This window comes from Rissa tridactyla, chromosome 6 (assembly GCF_028500815.1).
Source record: "Rissa tridactyla isolate bRisTri1 chromosome 6, bRisTri1.patW.cur.20221130, whole genome shotgun sequence".
NCBI lineage: Eukaryota > Metazoa > Chordata > Aves > Charadriiformes > Laridae > Rissa > Rissa tridactyla.
Genome location: NC_071471.1, coordinates 62191239 through 62209086, shown reverse-complemented (window position 1 = coordinate 62209086; position 17848 = coordinate 62191239). Strand labels below are relative to the sequence as shown.

Here is a 17848-nt window from a genome sequence, read left to right as displayed (position 1 = left end):
TTAACTTGTTTCTGTGTCACAAAATAAGAAGTTTACAGCAAACGTTACAGAAACTTATTCTGGAGCATTTCCTTTATGTTGGAAATCTGTGTAGTGTATTTTCACTGTTAATTAAGGGGCTTCATAGATTAAGTGGGACCAAAAATGACATTGTAAAATTACAAAAAGATGGGGGAAAATCAGTAGTCACAGCTCTAAAGCATACTTTTAGATTACTATGGTATACAAGTGATCAGTTTATATTAAATATTTGTAAAGACAGCGAACAAACTGGCCCAAAGAACCAATGGCGTGCAAACTGTGAAAGTCTCCCTGCTAACACGAAGCAGGTTTAAGCAAAATGCCAGTTTCAGTAGACACTGGAACTCACAGGAGCGAAAGCTGTGACAAACACAGATTTCTTGTTCCAATACTTTACATGTTGAGAATAACACATAAACATTTGCCTGAAGAGATCGAAGCTGTATGTCCACAGTTTATATATACCATTAATTTTGAAACCAAGATGAGACCAGCCTTCTTTTAGTATTATTAATACAGAGGATCATTAAAGAAACAAGAGGTCACACACACACCACAACCACTTCAGGATCCTTTCAGGCAACGTGACTACTTCTTACCCTCCCACACGTGCAGAGATCTAACACGCTACCCTGCGTGGCTTTCGTTACCCATAAAAATTTCATGGCAGTGACCGTTTCGCACACGTTTGCCTCACTCGACCTTTTGCTTGTCTGGAAGGAGTGGTAACTTTGGGGTTGCGACCCACCTCTTCTCCTTCCTCCTGGTGAGCTTGGCATGGGTCACCTGGCCAGAGGGACTCTCCATGGCTCACGCAGGAACTGGGTTTCAGCTCCCACCGGCTCACAGACGGGAAGGCAGAGCAATCGCATTGCCATTGCTCCTGTTAAAAATCTTCCCTGTAATTTCTGTGCCTTAGTTTCTCGACTCTAATGCAAAAGGGATAGCACATATGATGTGAAAAGGCCAGAAGGTTACTTCAAAGCTATAAAAGGCTACAAGGTCTTTTTGATACTGTAACAGCAAGTTTAGAAGTGACTTTGATTTTCTCAGGGCTTTTGAGGCAGAACACTTCACCAAAAAGGAAAAGTACATCTTGAGAGATGCGAGCAGCTGCTCCAGTAGAGAAAAATTAGTTCCTTATTCTCCTCTCTTTCTCTTTTATTTTTATACAACGCGATTTTGAGAAAAACACTTAGGTTTTCGTTACCACAGGAGGGCAGGAGCATGTAATGCTAATGCCGATTTCTTCTCAGAGAGAGCAGAACAAACAGTGGGAGCTGGAATGCAGAAAGAGCCAAGTCAGAGACCCGGAGCGTGATGAAAATTCAGTCGTACCAGTGGAGTTAACTGCCTGTTAATGAAGGCGTGTGCATCCCATCTGCTGGCTACAGAAGAGCTGGAATGGTTTCAAAAACATTCCAAGACAGACATACCATCAAATATATGATGTGAACGTGCGATCCATACTCAACAGTTTACCCCACGTATTTCGGCAGGACTGAGTATAGACACAGACACACTCGGACTCAGAGGCTGAAGGAGATGAACCGCGTCCTTGTCACACGTTAACTGTGACTGCCCGTTGAGATGAGAAATCCTTCCAGTCTAATTTGTTTATTCATTAATTCTGATTTCAGGAGAAAGTTCTGGCTTGCACCCAACAGCTAATTGGTTCAATAAACAGCCTCTCGGTTTAGAAGAAGAAAACATGATACTACAGTGAGAGCACGTAACTGAAACCTCGATATCTGTTTGGGTATGACTTAGGGCTTCTCAAAGAGCTGGACTGCAAAGAGACAGTTTTAAAAGACAAGACAGTATACAGTTTGAATGCAAGAAATAACTACCAACATTTATCTGAAGACTTCTTATAGGGAAGAGAGAAGAGAAATCACTACTGTAAAAAGGTGTCTAATGATGACCTAAAACACAGAAAATAAATTTATGGATGAAGTCACAGGGGGAAAAAAAAAAAAAAATCGAGGTTGTTTTATTTATTATGTGAATTACAGCTCATGGCTATAATATTTAAACTTTCGTTTCCTTCCTCACTAGGCCTGCCACACACAATATGCTATCAAGAAAGCTGCCAAACAATTGTTTGAATATTCCCAAAAGCAAATATGTAGCCCCACCATGAAAAAAAAAAAAAATGATAACCTGAAATCTGCCATCATCTGCACACTGTCCAAGAGTTCAAAAGAGTTAGAGGGACTTACCAGAACAAAATTTGCTGCACAAAGACAAGTTCCCAGGTACCTTAATTCATGTTATTTACTAACATAAATTTCCCTTTTCATGAAAAGAAATAATCTAGAATCTTAAATTCAATATAGCTCATGTAACTGCCAGTATTATAAAATTCTCTTTAATAAGAAATATTTTAGGTTTTGCAAGTACTGTACAATAGCCATTAGATTTTAAAATCTATTAGAAAAGTAATGTCGCAGATTTAGTATGTTAACAAGAACATTTGAACTGAGACTCCATTTAACCCATCCACCCCTTCAATAAGAAAATTGTGCAAATCACTCCAAATTATGCATATTTTATAGGATTTTTCTTGGCTTTAAACCCTTTGATTGTACAATCATTTCTCTAAAGGAAACATTTTTAGAAGTCATGTACTCCCAGTACTACATCAGAAGCAACAGCAAAATGGGTCTTCATGATAAGTCCTTTATATCCCGCTATGATCAGCATTTTGCAGGACTATATAGATGGGTTCTCTGGTAGCCCTTCACTTCCTTGTTTAGGAGCTCACTTTTTTGTACTATTTCTTTTTATAAAGATCTATTTTTGACTGCTGTGGACTTTTGTTTACGCATTAAGCCACCTGATGCCTCCAGGAGCCATATAGTTTGCTAGTGAAGTCATTTTCTCTCTGCTACACATAGTGACTCCGTGTAACTAAATGCTTCTAAACAGGACTTGGCATTTACAGAAATCTGAAGACGACTCCTGTCTGCGCGGTTATCCCTTAGAACTAAAAGAAAAACACAGTTCTGCTTTTCTGCAGAGGCTGACTCAAGGAGGAGGGGGAAGGGGAATATAAAAGAGCACAAAATTCTACCATCACAATTTCAGAAATACAACAGTTCATCTGATAAAGAGAATAAGGATTACTCAATTATTTCCTTGCCTTGGACAACTGAGGGTTGATTTGGGGGGGGGGTGTTGTTGAGTTTGGGGGGATTTTTTTATTTATTTTTTTTTAATGAGGATGGAATAAACTCCAGTATTTTGCTGGATTAGGTATGACATGAAGGAAAAACAAGACTGAAGCTAAGAACCTGAACTCTTCCATGGCACAAAGCACTTTATCCAGCACCTGCAGTTGCACCGTATGTATAACTTAGGCCAATTATCTATAAATTTATTAGGACCTTCATTGTTGTGCTATACAAGCTTTAAGTTACAGTGACATACTGAATTGCTTTCTTTTGTTAAAAAAAAAAAAAAAGAAAATCCTTGCAACAGTTAAAACAATCATAAAGAGTATTTTTTTTGCTTTAAGTATTTTGACACAACATAAGTATTTGCTCCCAGGACAATTATCAATAAACACGATTAATGCTGTGTATTACAAAACAGATTATAAACTAACTTTCAGCATAAAAAAAAAATACAACAGTGAGAAATCCTATTATACAGGAGACTGGGCAGTTCACGTGCTACAATTATGGAGGTTACCACTACGGCCAGTCACAGCAGAGAAGCCTCATACTGGAGAGCAAAATCCCTTATTTGCCAAGATTTACATGACTGGGTCACAGGCAAGAGAAAGGAAAAGCAAAAAAGAAAAGTCTGAATAGCCACAACCATTGCTGCACCTCAGCTACAAATAAATATCAGATGCTGGTCTTTTTGGCTGCCACTCAGATATTTCTTCATAAAAGTAATAAATATGTTTATTTTTTTTTCCCCAGTCAACACAACATGCCAAACCAATGGATCATTCTGACCATTCAAACTGCAATGAAACGTGTCTCCAATTTCTGATTTAATACTAATTCCTATTAGAATGGAAACACCGAAAACATAGATATCAATACAACAGCAAATCCTAAAGTGGTTTTGCCATATTCTTTGAGATACTAAAACAACATTATCTATAATATCTAATGGATAATTAAAATCCAAGTACACATGAAGTATACATATACAACAGCTTAAGGTTCTCAGGTGTCAGGGTTTCAAGATTACTTTTATTCTTTCACTCAACATTATTTAACCTTGTATTTTCATGCCCATCACCATAAATACTTATTCTAAACTTCCAGTAGACACAAGTTTTTGACAGGATAAGTGTTAAAAATACTGTATTACAGCAATATGTATGTTGTTTGCAGCACTATGCAGAATACTTCACGTATAAGTGAATCATCAATCATACAGAAGTTCCAAGTAAATTTATGGTTTCTTGCAATACCATCACTTACTGTTTCAGAAAACTGTTTTCGTAACTTTAGTTCCAGCAACAGGGTTATTCATCATATCCTTAACCCGAACAACCACTACCCCTTCAATATGTGCAAACAAGTGAAAAAGTGACAAGCTACTAACATCAGATATATAAAACAGAAATTATTTAAACATGCCTTCCTTGCTGCAGTTCTCACAAACTAAACCGTGTAAGACAGAACAAATCCTAGGATTACAACTGATTAGCCAAAGAAATATACGTAATAGTTTAATATATTACCGTTCCCAAAATTTGACACAATACATTAATAACAAGGCTGTAGCTGCAAGAAATGAATTTAAACCTTTAAAAGATGGCTTTCTAGATGATTTTAAAAGGTCTCTATGCATCTAGGAATCACTAAGAGTCAAGTAAGTGATATTAATTGCTGTTCTGTTTAACAACTTTGTAAAGCAAACTTTTGACAGATAGGTGATGGCAATCTGCCACCAGTTCCCAAGAAGAGTGTCTGCTTTCAGTCACATCGCTGCATCGACACTTTCAAAGGAAATTCAGGGTGCTTCTGGTAAAGTTAGTCGTAAGTCACTGAATGCTTCAGCACTAAACCAATGGTGGCAGAATATTTCACATTCCTTATGCATAAAATATTCCCACAGACATCTATAGGATTTCTGGAAATAAACGCAAAACCAAATCTCAAGCAAACATGTTTTGCAACCCCAAATATAGCAAGTTTTGAAATAGTTGGTGAAAAACTGCTCAAGCTTTTTTTTTTTTTTCTTACAAGTACCTGTATCAACCTGTGGGCTGAAAGGAGTAGGAGACTAGAACATGGATAAGTTAAAATTGCACCTCATCGCAAACAGGCTTCACTATTTAATAAAGATGCACTGCAGAACCCCTCTCAAATGCAATACCAAGCGCGAACAAGATCTATGCCACAGAAAGAACCTATTTTAAACCCCAGCAGTCAAAGCAGTGAGAGAGTGAACCGAGATGTGCTGCAATATTTATGCAGCCATTATAATGCAAATGCATAAGGTATTAAGAAGGCTATTTGCATTGGTGCACAGCCCCTTCAGACTACGTACAAAGCCAACAGAAAGAACAATTAGGATGCATGCATAACAAAAAGCCTCCGACCACAGGGTAGGCAGGTCCACTGCACCGGATACAGGATCTGTAGCATCACCCGTGTAATACTGTCTGCTGGATCAAATCTTGCTCATACGTAGTAGAACTTGAAGCATTTTAAGGCAGAAAAGCACGTTGAGGATTAGCATGGCAAAGGTAAGAACAAGCTACAACCAGTCGCGTGTTTCCCCAGATGAACCCGGCTGGAGCAGCGCTCGCCTCCCAGGGCTGCTCCTCTCTGCAGAACCCCACCACCACTAACAGGCAAGTAGCAAACTTTCAACAATGCTAAAAAATAATAATAAAAAAAATAATAATAAACAAACAGCTACATACTTTCCCATGGCAAAAAAATACTCTCCAGCACTTTTTGTAACAGAAAGGGAGGCAGGCTTGCATATATCCACCCTGAGAATATAGACTACACTTTTGTAGAGAAACCAAAAAGCAAACAAATACGTTCAAGTCTCCTAAAAGAATCAAGTATACAGGCATGCCAGATTGTTTTAAGAAGTCCCTTGACCATGCATCCTAGTATTTATCTACACCAATTCACAGCCTCTTAACATATTCTCACGCTAATCAGCATGTCTACAATTATATGATAGGCTCTGTTCTCTCATGTATTTCTCTTGTAGAGCAATACAGATAAAGTACTTAAACTACAACGGTCTTAAAGGCAGAAATTAACTATGTCGTATACAGTCAGTTTTTTAAAAGAAATTATAAACACTGGAGAATTTCTGTACAAAATATAGCCGTTACCTAGAGGTTAATGATGGAAAAATTCTTAATAACTAAAAATCCGGTTTTATCCAGAGACCATTGTTTTGCTATACTGAAAATGCCTTTATTGAACCAAATCTGGTGTCGGAGAAAGCCCAGATGAAATAGTACGTTATGTGTATTTCACAACGCGGTCAAGCCCAAGCAATGCAGCAAAAAACAAGCAAATTAAGGTCAATGGCTAATACCGCAAACATTACCTGCTTATTATACAACCTGTTACATTTTATCCCGGTACATTTTGTAACATAACAAGACTACTGTATCTAACAGACTAGATTATGTCAGCCGGTACAATTTTAATGTAAACAAGGGTTCTTTTTACCTCTACAATCTAGTTACAACTGGCTGTTTAGTCTTCACTACTGCGTCCTCCCCAGCCCTCTCTCATACACATAACACAAACCCACCAGAAAAAAAGAGACAGAAATATCTCCTCGGAGATGCAGTTGCATGCAGTAAAAATAAACACAAGGTATTACAATGACAGAGAGGAAAGCAAGTCCCGCTTCAATTAAAAGAGCATCCACAAAGCTGCCACGTAAAAAAAAAAAAAAAAAAAAGCAATGATCCTTGAAGCGTTTTGGGTGGGAAATGTCGCTAGCCAAGCTGGGCGAGAGGGTATGGCGGGCTGCTGGACGTGGGTACACGTTACCAGGGGCTGCAACCAGAGAAAGCACCCGAAAGCCAGCGGCTGAGGAGGGTAGGGTGAGGTGGGCAACGGGGCTGAGCCGTCCCGGGGGCTGAGGCCGGCGAGGAGAAGGGGCGAGCGCTGCCTTCCCCTCCCTCCAGGCACACAAGTTTTCATCTCTCTCCAGACACGAAGGAGAACCTGCTGCTAGAGAGATACGGCTCCTTTTTAGCACCCACCCTAATTCTCCACGATGGTTATTTTGGAAGATCTGAGATCTCTTAACGCAGTTTTATTTCCTTATTATCACACTGAACCTTCCTGAAAGGGAGCTCAGTTTTTGCAGGGTTTCCTCAGCCTTGTCAAGAAGGCATCACAAAATGCGATCCTTCTCACTCGTAACACGCAGAAGACACTTTTACAGCCTTAATTCAATTAGGATGCACGAGCACCACGCACACATGCAAGCACACACATCCACCTATTTCATGGGTACTGTACACAGGTCAGCAGCAGCCAGCTCACGCTGTGACAAGCCAAGACCGCCACACGCACATACACACACACCCCCCCCACTTCAGCAGAAACATTCTTTTCTAGAAAGCCACAGCCAAGTCACAATCAATCCAAGGGCTTCCTAAAAGGCACACGCACAGCAATCTTCAGAGCAATTAATTTCTGTACATAGGCTAAGAGTGCAGGAAGACAGCTGGAGAAAATATTTGTCGTCTGAAGGAATCCCTTCAATCACACAGAATTCCTGGAGGAGAATACACCCGTCAGTGGGATTTAAGTGTCAACATAACAAAGGAACGCCCCTCCCAGCACCTCCTGCCTTATAGATATGTCACGCTGGAAAGGAAAAACTAGACGGGGAACAGCAGCTATTCGCAATCAGCACTGTTTATCGACCCTACCCTTACCATCATCCCTAAGAAAAATTGCTGGGGATTGTTTAACATTTCTAGAAAGAACAGAATAGAGGGACGTGGCAGAAGACAGCATCCGCTTTGAGGATTTCTCAGTATTCCTCAAAGGAAGGCTGTGGACTCAAGGAGAGCTTTGTCTGGAATCATCTTTCTGTATTACAAGATTGTATATAAAATTAGTTTTGCCTGATGTACATGTTTTGTCTTGCCACACGTACAGAAATCCTGATGGCTGACAAACATTAGCCTAAATTAAAAGGAAACTAGCTTCAAATTACTAAAATATTCTCCCATTTCACTCATACAGAGCAAAGAATAATTACACAGAAAATCAAAATAGTCAAACCCAAATCATTCAACAGGAATTAAGAGGATAAGGGTGTTACTAAAATTAAAATGCATGCACAGCAGTGTAATAACAAATTCATAGGATAGAGTAAATCTTTCCCAAAACCAGGCTAGGATTATATCAAGATCACCATACAACATATGCCTGAAATATGGCTGTAAATAAGTGTGACTTAATTTGACCGCCACCTACTTTAAGCCCTTGATTTTATAAATAGAAGCATCCAATAATGACTAGTGATTTAAAAAAAAAAAACGTTTAGAAGATAAAAAGAAGACAACAAGTAGAAAGTCAAACATGCAAACAAGAAACTGTAGAAAATTAAGACCCTGAAGGTAGTTATTAAAACCATCTTAATTTCTATTTCAATGGTCCCAAAAAATCCTGATCAAGTACAGCAGCAATAACAATACAAACAATTACAACTCCTTGATCATGAATATTCTGCCTCGAAAGTGTCTGCACATGTGCAGAACTGAATAAAACGTATGCTCCCATCTCAAATATGCGAGTTAAAAATTACTAGTACTATTTCAGTACTTTGTTTTCTCGCACATTGCAACTTTTTTTTTTTCCATCTCCGTACCTGCTCCTAAATATGCCGGGGAAGTCAAGCAGCAAGGCAGTTTCGCTAAACTTCAGTTGTTCTGAATTTCTGTACAGCTCACGCCCAGTCGCGATTTTAGTCAACACACACGGCCGTTCACCTTCCCTACAGTTACTACAGCTTTTTAGCCGTTCCCTAGAGAAAGACAGGTACCGCTCGGTGAAAACACCTTCTACACCCACGAATACAGGCGGGAAGCTGTCACACCGCTTTCTCTGCAATACCTCTCCGTTTTAAACACCGGGAAGACCACCTGGCTAGGCAGGAAAGCGACGGCTTTTGAAAGGAGATTCTGTCTCTCCGGCTCCATCAGAACCGCCACAATAAATACATGGGGTGAAACAGGAAAAAGAGCCTCACGCCTCAACGGGAGGGTGTGGGACAGCACTGGCACCACACAGCAGCAGATGTAATCATTACCCTGAACGCCGATAATCATTAATTACCCCGAGCGTCAGTGCCACTACACACACGCCAAGTCTCTTCAATTTTCCCCTGCCGGCTCCCGGTACCGGGGGCCGGCGGGGAGGAGGAGAGGTGAGGCTGTAAAGCGGAGCTTCCTCCTTTCTCTTTCTCTGCTGTTGTTGTTGTGGCGGCGGCCGGTCGATGCCATCGCCCGGCGGAGCGGGGGCAGCCCTGGCCGCCCAGCCCGGCGGGGCGATCGGCCGCCCCCAGCCCGGCCCGCCCCACCTGCCCCGGGCCCCGCGGCTGCCGGGCGGGGCTGCACCCCGCCGGGGCACCCACGAACACACGCTCGCCGGCTGCCGGTGCGCAGAGCCCGGCCGGGCTGGGGCTGAGCTCGCCCCGCCGCCGCGCTGAGGGGACGCGCCCCCCGCCCGGTTACCTGCCGCCCAGGCCCTCCCCGCCTTTGTGCCCGCGGCCTCCCGCCTCCCCCGCCACCGCCCCCGGCCGCCGCCAGGCCCACCCCGCCCGCTGTCAGCCGCCGCCTCAGTGCGCCCCGACGCCCCCGGCGGCGGCCAACCCCGCCGCGGCCCCGCGCCCGGCCGCCCCGTACCGTGCGGCTCCGCCATCCTCCCGAGGCGCGCTCGGCCCCCCTCCTCCTCCTCCTCCTCCCCACCCGCCCCTGCCGGCCACCGTCTCTGCGCACCGAGCCGTCACGGGACTCCCCGCCCACAGACCTCCCGCCGCACCACGGGGGCGGGCCCGCCGAGGCGCGGGGCCGCCGACCGCTTCCAGGTTACGGCGCCGCCGCCATCTTGGCAGCGGGCGGAAGTAGCCCGGTTGCCCTTGGCGACGGGGGAGGCGGTGGGGCGGGCGGGGGAAGGGCCTGTACGGACCCTGCACCGGCCTCCCGGGCTGCCGGCCGGCCTCCCCGCCGCTTCTGACGCTTGTCTCGGTGTCCCGTAAGCCCCGCGGCTGTGGGGCAGCCCGGACAGGTAACCAGCCCCCGCGGCCTCACACCCCGGAGAACCGTCCGTCGTGTCACCGCTGCGACACCGGGGAGAAACTTGTGTCAGGGTGTCCCGCAGCGGGGGGGACAGCCCGTAGCTCCGTCCGTTACTGCCTGCCGCTCATTAAAGTATCGCAACAGGAACTGTTTTGCCGCCGGCCCCACTGGTTAACTGGAGAGTTTGCCCCCAGGACAGACAGGATCAGAAGTTCGAGTATAATGAGTTCTGCAGCTCTTCTGTGTGTGGCCCAGCCTCGCCGCTCCTGCTGCGGGTCACCCTTACCTACTGAGACATTGCGAAGGAGACAGACCAGGGGACTGCGATGTTCCCATGTTTCCTTTTTCCACAAAATCGGGACCGTCCCCAGTTCTCACCGGCTATAACCTCACCCCGTTGTGCTGACTGTTCTTTCTGTAGAAGATACCACAGGCTAAGTGTGACCAAGCCGCCCTTGCAAGGAATGTACGTGGGAGCTGCAAGAAATGGCGGTAGCCGTTCAGAAGGTGGCAACTATACCTCGGCATAGACAAATATGCTCAAGTGTGACAGAGCATCTGCCATCAGTCGTCATTTCATTTCAGATGGGATTTAAAAGCAAGTTCTTTGACAAGTTGTTATAACAGATCTTTCGGTATTTTGCTGAGAAAGGTTTAGCTTTTTAATGCTAAATTCTCAGGCGGCTGCAATCAGTTCCCCTTTCAAGCCTAGATGGATTCTGCACTGCAGTAGTAGCGCAACTTTCTAATTTCTAAAACACATTAAAGCTAGCGGGAGTTTACTAATTGATCTCAATACTTGCTGGTCTGGACTGGTCCCACTGTCTCACGTTTGAAAGGAACAGCAGCCGCCTCAGCAGAATCAAATCCATGAGTAAATTCGGGAACCGTTTCCTACATCAGATAGTCAGATCCAAGTATCTGCTATTTCCATCAGTTTTTTACAACTTTTGACAACCACAGAGCATAGTTTCAGTGGAACAAGGCTATCCACGTTGGATTATCTGGGTTCTGCCAGTTTCCCTTGTGTGTTTCTTTGGCAAACCAGACAGTTCAATGTGGTTACGCACTTTTTTTACTAATAAATGTTGGACAGCGTTAAAAGCAGAACTGGCTTTTTGGCATAATGGGTCACTGGGCAGAAACCAGGTGATGTTTTCTAGTGACAATATTTCTTACAATGACTGGATGTTTATTTGTTTTTATTACTCAGTAAAACCTTCAGTGTGGACAGCGCACCGATCCCTTAGAAGACATGGAAATACATGCTTTGCCCTAAAAAGCTTGGAGTCTGAAAGATTTTTTTCTTGTGTAGCTTATTTGAACACACACAGATGTCTACATAGAACATCTATTTTAAAGACCACAGCGCATTCACCATGCATAGGAAGGATCTGAATGCTTTGTTTGTGCTGTACCTTTACATTTCTCAGGCTTCTTGTGTGCAAAGTGCCACTGCCCAGTTGCTTTAGCATTGAAGAAGTATGTACAAAGGATACGTGCTATGGGTACTCTGGTTCTGTTAGAGATTTTACTTCTGTTTCTACTCGCTTTGCTTTCAAAAATATGATTTGATATCTAAAAAATGTTACTTTATACTCAAAAAAACCTCATTTGCTCTTTTAATGACGAAACATTAAACTGAAAAGCTGATATAAAGCAGAGCAGGACAATTGTCACTAGACAAGGAATCAGCCAAGAAATTTATACTGATAACTCCACCCTTCTGCTGCAATTTCTTAAATATGTCTTATGAGATTAGACTGATACTACAGTAATACTTGTGCCAACAATCAGAACTAACAGACATTTTTGCAAAGGCAGAATTCATGCACGCAAGATTTGTTTTTAATCTGCACAAATGGCGCAGTTAATTTTATACCCTCCTACTGGATGCTGGAGAGCTCAGCTCCAACCTACTCCCAGCCTCCATCGGCACTGTTTGTCCCCAAATCTTCATCAACACAGACCTGGCCCAGTGTAGAAGGTAAGTATGAGAGTCACAATCTTTAGAATTAGTTAAGGGTCTCTCAGGATCACGTGGCTACGCTGACAGGCCCGTATTTTGAACTTTGTGGTATTGCGACTGAGTACCAATCCTTAAGATAGATCCACAGACAGTAAGTCAGAGGTCCCTCAGTCTCCATTGCCCCAGAAAATCCATAGAGCTGTGCAAGGATACTGAATTACTGCCATTCACACTGAAATAAACAGGAGGTGAAATATAATTAATGAGCATTTCATAATCTACATGCATACAGATTCTGAATTAAGGTTTCACTGTCAATTTCATTTGGACATTGCCTAACTTTTAAACGCTTGGCTTTGCAACCTTCATAATGTTCCTTTAACAGCTGTAGCACTTCCCGTGTTCCTGAAAAGGACAACTGTCGGTGCAGGACCACGCAGCACCACAGCACCTCCATGGGTCATCAGCCATGCTGGGACCTTTGTATGCCCAACACAGACCCCTGCCCCTTTCACTCAAGGAGAAAGAGATGGCAACAGCGGACTGTTATCCTCCATCTAGACCAGCAGCAGAGGGGGATAAGTGTTGGAATTCGGATTATTCAGTGGGTTCATAAGACCATTCCTAAGGCTATTTAGTATTTACACAGTTGTTTCAAGCATGTTTCTACAAAGCAGTGTGATTTATTAGGAGCTAGCTCTTACACAATGAACTAAAATAAAGCAATTAATTAGTTAAGCTTGCTTAAGCTGACCACAAGATCAATCTAGCAACTTCATAATCATCTTTGACTGAATTCAGATACCTCTGATATAATAGCCCCACTTGCCTTCTCTTAATTTAGTGGCAGCCAGACTAATGAATTGACCCTTTCTCTCTTGGTAATGTGGCCTTTTCACTACCTCCTCCCAACTGTAAAATTTTTGTCATCCAACTACAAGAAAGCCCGTTCTCCTCCCCCAGGCAGGCAGCTGCTGCTGCCTCATCCAAGGACACTCAATTCTAGTTGTTTCTGTACTGCGGGCTGGGGCAGACAGCACAAGAGCCAAATTCTTTGTTGTCTGAGCCAACGTGAAGGCCAGCCTCAGGGAAGCTCTGTTCCACTTCCAGCTCTGGAAGTCAGGATGTCCCAGCGAGCACAGCCCGTTTTGTCCCTTTCCACCCACACACCCCTCTGCTCTGCCCTGTGCTGGGCTGCCTCCCACAGGTCTCCCCCATACTCCATTCCCCTCCCCTCTGCCTGTGCCTGACCTCTCCTTTCTTAACGTCCAACAGGTCCTAGTTCAATGTCTTGGCTGGTTCTTCATCTCAGTGCCTATCCCTCTGACTTTCCTGTCTTTTCCTTCTCGTCTTGTACTGGCAAACTGAATTCTGCTGTGTCCTCTGTCCTTCCCCTGCTGCTAGTTCCTTGCCAGCCAGTCTCAGCATAAAACTACTCTGATTCCCAGTTTCACTTTCTTTGTGAATCTCAGTCTCCCTCTATCACATCTTAAATCTCCGAATTCCCAGTCCTTGGTTTTATCTTCCTCTCATCTACACCTCAATCTACCCAGACCTTCCTGCCCTATCCTATTCTTTTCTCTTCTCTTTAATCATCAGATTACCAGAAGTTTGGCTTCAGTCTCTTGGGCAAGGGTTGCAACGTGTTCAGTGGCTTTGGGGGAAAGGCACATGTTTTGAAGGCTGATGGCATGACAAAGTCCATTTCATTTTGTGAGCATCATAGTGATCACAAAAACAGTGTATGCCTTCATCACTGCTTTTCCATCTTCCTGTTGAATGTAAGCTTAGCTCTGCTGCCTTTATTGTGAGTCTACAAAAACTGGGAAGGCTGGAAGAGCTGGCACAACTCAGGGAGCGAGGAAGGGTGCTAGGCACAGAAACTGTACCTGAAGGATGCACGCAGACATTCAGAGCCCTTGTCAATGTCTAGAAGCTAATCCTGCAACAGAGCAGCTGAGAAGATCCGTCACATTGAAAACAGAGACTGGCCCACCACAGTAAAAGTTTCTGCTTGGTGCGAGATGCTGTTGCAATACAAAAAAGGATGCAAAGAAAGGGAACCTCAAAATGTGGTTCTCTTTGAAGGACTACAGTACAGTAAAATGTCGCTATTTATACTGTCTTCCTTTTATGTGTTCGGAGTCAGGTCTGCTTACTTGAGTGAGAAGAAATTATTTTTGCTTTTTCCTCCAGTTGGTTCTACAAAGCAAATGTATGATATAAGGGTAGAGTTTGATTAAGGCACTTACGTTCCCAAAACCAAGTAGCATGATTTAGGCTTGTGAAACTACCATGTAAAAAACAATTCTGGTCCTGCCAGCTTCAACTTTCAACTCATTAGCCACCTATCTATGTCTATCAGGCTGTTTGTTAGCAATTTTTTTAATGGACTTCCTAGGTTTTACAGGAGCTCTTCCAGGTGGAAAGACAAAACATATCAACGCTGAAACAGCACATCCAGAATGCCAAGCATGAAATTATTTCATATTTTTTTTTACTTGTATGCATACAAACTTTTTGAAGTATGCACTGTATCCTTGCTGCCCCAGGGCCAGCGGTTCCTCAGTTTATTTAGTGCAAGGGAAAACTGCAAATCCAGCAGGCTATCAAGCAAGCTAATCTTCAGTTATACAAACGGAGATTCAACCAGTTCAAACAATTTATCTTTCAAAGTCAACACTACAAACAACAGAGACAAGCAAGAGCTTTTTCATTCACAACAGACAATAAACTGTATTTTTTTAGTGTAGATATTCTAGACAGGATAGTATCAGCTGTTAGAAACTCCTACTTTTCTCTACAGTGAAAGACAGGGCAAATTAAAGGCTTCGGTTGTCTGTACTTTGAAAGGCTGGAATGAAAAATTCAGTTAAACTGAAACAGATGCAGATTATTCCAGCTCCAGTCAGGCCATCCCTAAAGAAACCAACCTTTCTTGACTTCATTTCATTCTTCTGATACTTGCAAATTCATTTGTGACATCCTAGAGTAACTCAAAAGGACAAAGCAGGATCCAAGAGGTCATTCTGTGCTCTGGTGGACAAGCTTCTCTTAGCTTGGGCCTGCAGCAGCTGAATTTCTGTAGGCAGCGTGTCTACCAAGGACTAACCAGGTCCAGGACTAACATAACTCCCAAAACTAAGGGGCGAGAGGGGTTGGGTATTCACAAAAGCTATTTTAAATCTACAGAGGTTAAGCTTCCTCTGTAGTCAATAAGATAAGCCTGTGCTTAGGCGCTCTGCATCACATTCTGAAGAAATCACTTTTTCCATTGACCTCATGCAGACCCTGGGGAGTTGAGGTTTCCAAGGGAAAAGCCACTTCCTCCCCAGGAAAGTGCATTCAAGCCTAAGTGGCCGTGGGTTCACCAGCTTTTTACATGCTGCACATTGCTGTTGGACTCTGGTGCTGCGTAGATCTGCATGCCTGCAGGTGGTACAAGACATCTCCTACCATTGTACCTGTTTCACTTGGCACTTGTGTCAGCCTTCTAAAACTGGCTGGCATCAATAATCTGGTATGGTGTGGCTTAGATTTCATTTACACTGCATGTTGTTTCATGCCTTCAAAGGCCCGTGAAGTACAAGGCTGACTGGTATGGCACGGTATGTAGGAATGCGAGTGTGAAAGCAGCCCAAGTTTTTCTCTGCTGAACTTCATAAAAGGGCACATCCCACCTCTGTTCTGCATAAAACAGGGAGCAGGCTTCCACTTCCCCGTTGTCCTCTCTGATCTTCCAGTCCTCAACAGCCACAACAGCATAGCAGTGTAGCATGCCCTTCAAAGAGAGAGACAATCAGTTCTGTACTGCTATCACTTTTAGATGATAAAGGTGTGAAGCCGAAGGAAAGAGGCTCCCACAGTAGCCAAGAAAGGGGAAAGGTCTCTGGGAGTGGTGGCCCCAGGAAGGCAGAACAAATTTACTACAAGTTTTTTAAGATTACTATAAACAACTCAACTGTGTCCTAAACGTGACTGGGAGTGGCAGTACACCCATGCTGAGCTGTGTTAAGCCGCCAGCTGCCCCATGCCCAGGCAAGTATCATTGCCAGCAGGTTAACCAACGCCACAAGCAGAAGCAGTTTTACTCGGGATTACATCTTGTCACTGCTGCAAGCTCCAATGCCTGAAATGTGGAAGAAGATGATGATCAGAAGAGTCACCGGGAAAATAAACAAACAACTCTCATTCACATTCTCACAAAGAGAAATAAATTCTTTAAAAGTAATTTGCGAAGGGAAAATTGAGGTGGAATAAAATATTTGCCTGTTGGTCTTAATAGCTGCAGCTCTGCTATCTATTTTCTCTCCCTCTTCCAGCCTGTCAGCAGGGATTGAGTGTTCTCCTGGAGCCAGGGATGGATTTCCTGAATGGTGACAAATAGCAGTAAAGCCTGAAAGTCAATTCGACAGTGAAATCATTATATAAATTGCTCTTTCCTGCAGGAAAGAGATGGATGAAAAATAAAACAAATCAGAAAATAGTATGAAATGAGTAATCTTACAGTTCAGTTATGGGAAGCGAAAAGAACAACCCCAATAATGATGCTGGCTCAGTCAGGGAGCCAGGTGTTACAGGGAGTACACCTGAAAGGAAAATTTCAGTTGAGGATTTCTGAAAAAATCCCTGGAAACTATAGCATTCAGGTGCAGAATGATGTTCCAAAAAGACATCATGAAACTCCTTCTGCCGAGAGCCATAAAAAATAGAGCAGAGTAAACACAAGCAACCCTAATATTTATTATTATTGTGGAAGTGCACAGGATCCTTGATCTTGATCTTGTGTGGGGGGTGCTGTACAAAAAGAGTGTCCCAATTCAGAGACTGAAAGCTAAATGAAAGACCAGAAAAATGACATGCATTTGTCACAGACACAGGGAGCATGAAGACAAAAAAGCAGTCAGCGTGCTGCCAAGTTTTTGTCTATAGGCCATACGGACAAGGAGAGCATTAGAGAGAGCTCTGAAAGACGATTTTTTCCACACACATTAATAAGGGGTTGGTTGCAAGGCTGGGAGAAAGCGTAGAGATGTTTGAAATGGTAACAAGTAGGTAGTGGAACTGGTCATCACAAGCTGATCTCAGGAAAGAGCCGACATTCCGGTAATACTCTGAAACAGATGAACAGGGATGGGCTAGGGAAAGATGGGCCTTGAAGAGGCAGGCGTTTGACACACAAGAAAAGAGAGAGTTAGTAGACAGAAAAGAAAGAAGCAACACAGAGCAACGGGCTAAGAACAGTCCTGCATTGTGAGGACAAGAGCTTGGTTATTCAAGAGTTTTCTTTCCCCCTCTTGTTTCTCAGGGGGAGGAGCAGTATTTCAAGGGAGAATAATACAATCATTTGACTGTGCTAAAAGATTTATGGCCTGACTTTACCATGTGTTAAAATATTGATTCTCTTTCTAACATATGCTTTAGATATTGACATTATTTTTTCTGTACAGAAGACTGACTTCTGCATACAAAAGCTGGGATTTCATAGTAGGATCCAGCGACGCTGGGTAAATACAAAGTGACGTAAGTGAAGCACAAGTCTCAGATTTTTTCCACTCAATTAAATAAAGATAGCAAGAGAGACA

General features: G+C 43.4%; 1 protein-coding gene across 2 annotated transcripts in view; it reads right to left on the bottom strand.

Moving 5' to 3' along the window:
- SHOC2 (SHOC2 leucine rich repeat scaffold protein) overlaps positions 1-10111 on the bottom strand; it is a 68343-nt gene extending 58232 nt beyond the window's left edge. The window contains exon 1 of one of the 2 annotated variants that reach the window (XM_054207497.1): positions 9995-10111. The gene's annotated coding sequence lies outside the window, so the exon portion shown is untranslated. Of the gene's footprint in view, positions 1-9901; positions 9958-9994 lie in introns of those variants that run through there. The other variant, XM_054207498.1, reaches the window with a different exon arrangement.
- Between the last annotated feature and the right edge of the window lie 7737 nt (positions 10112-17848).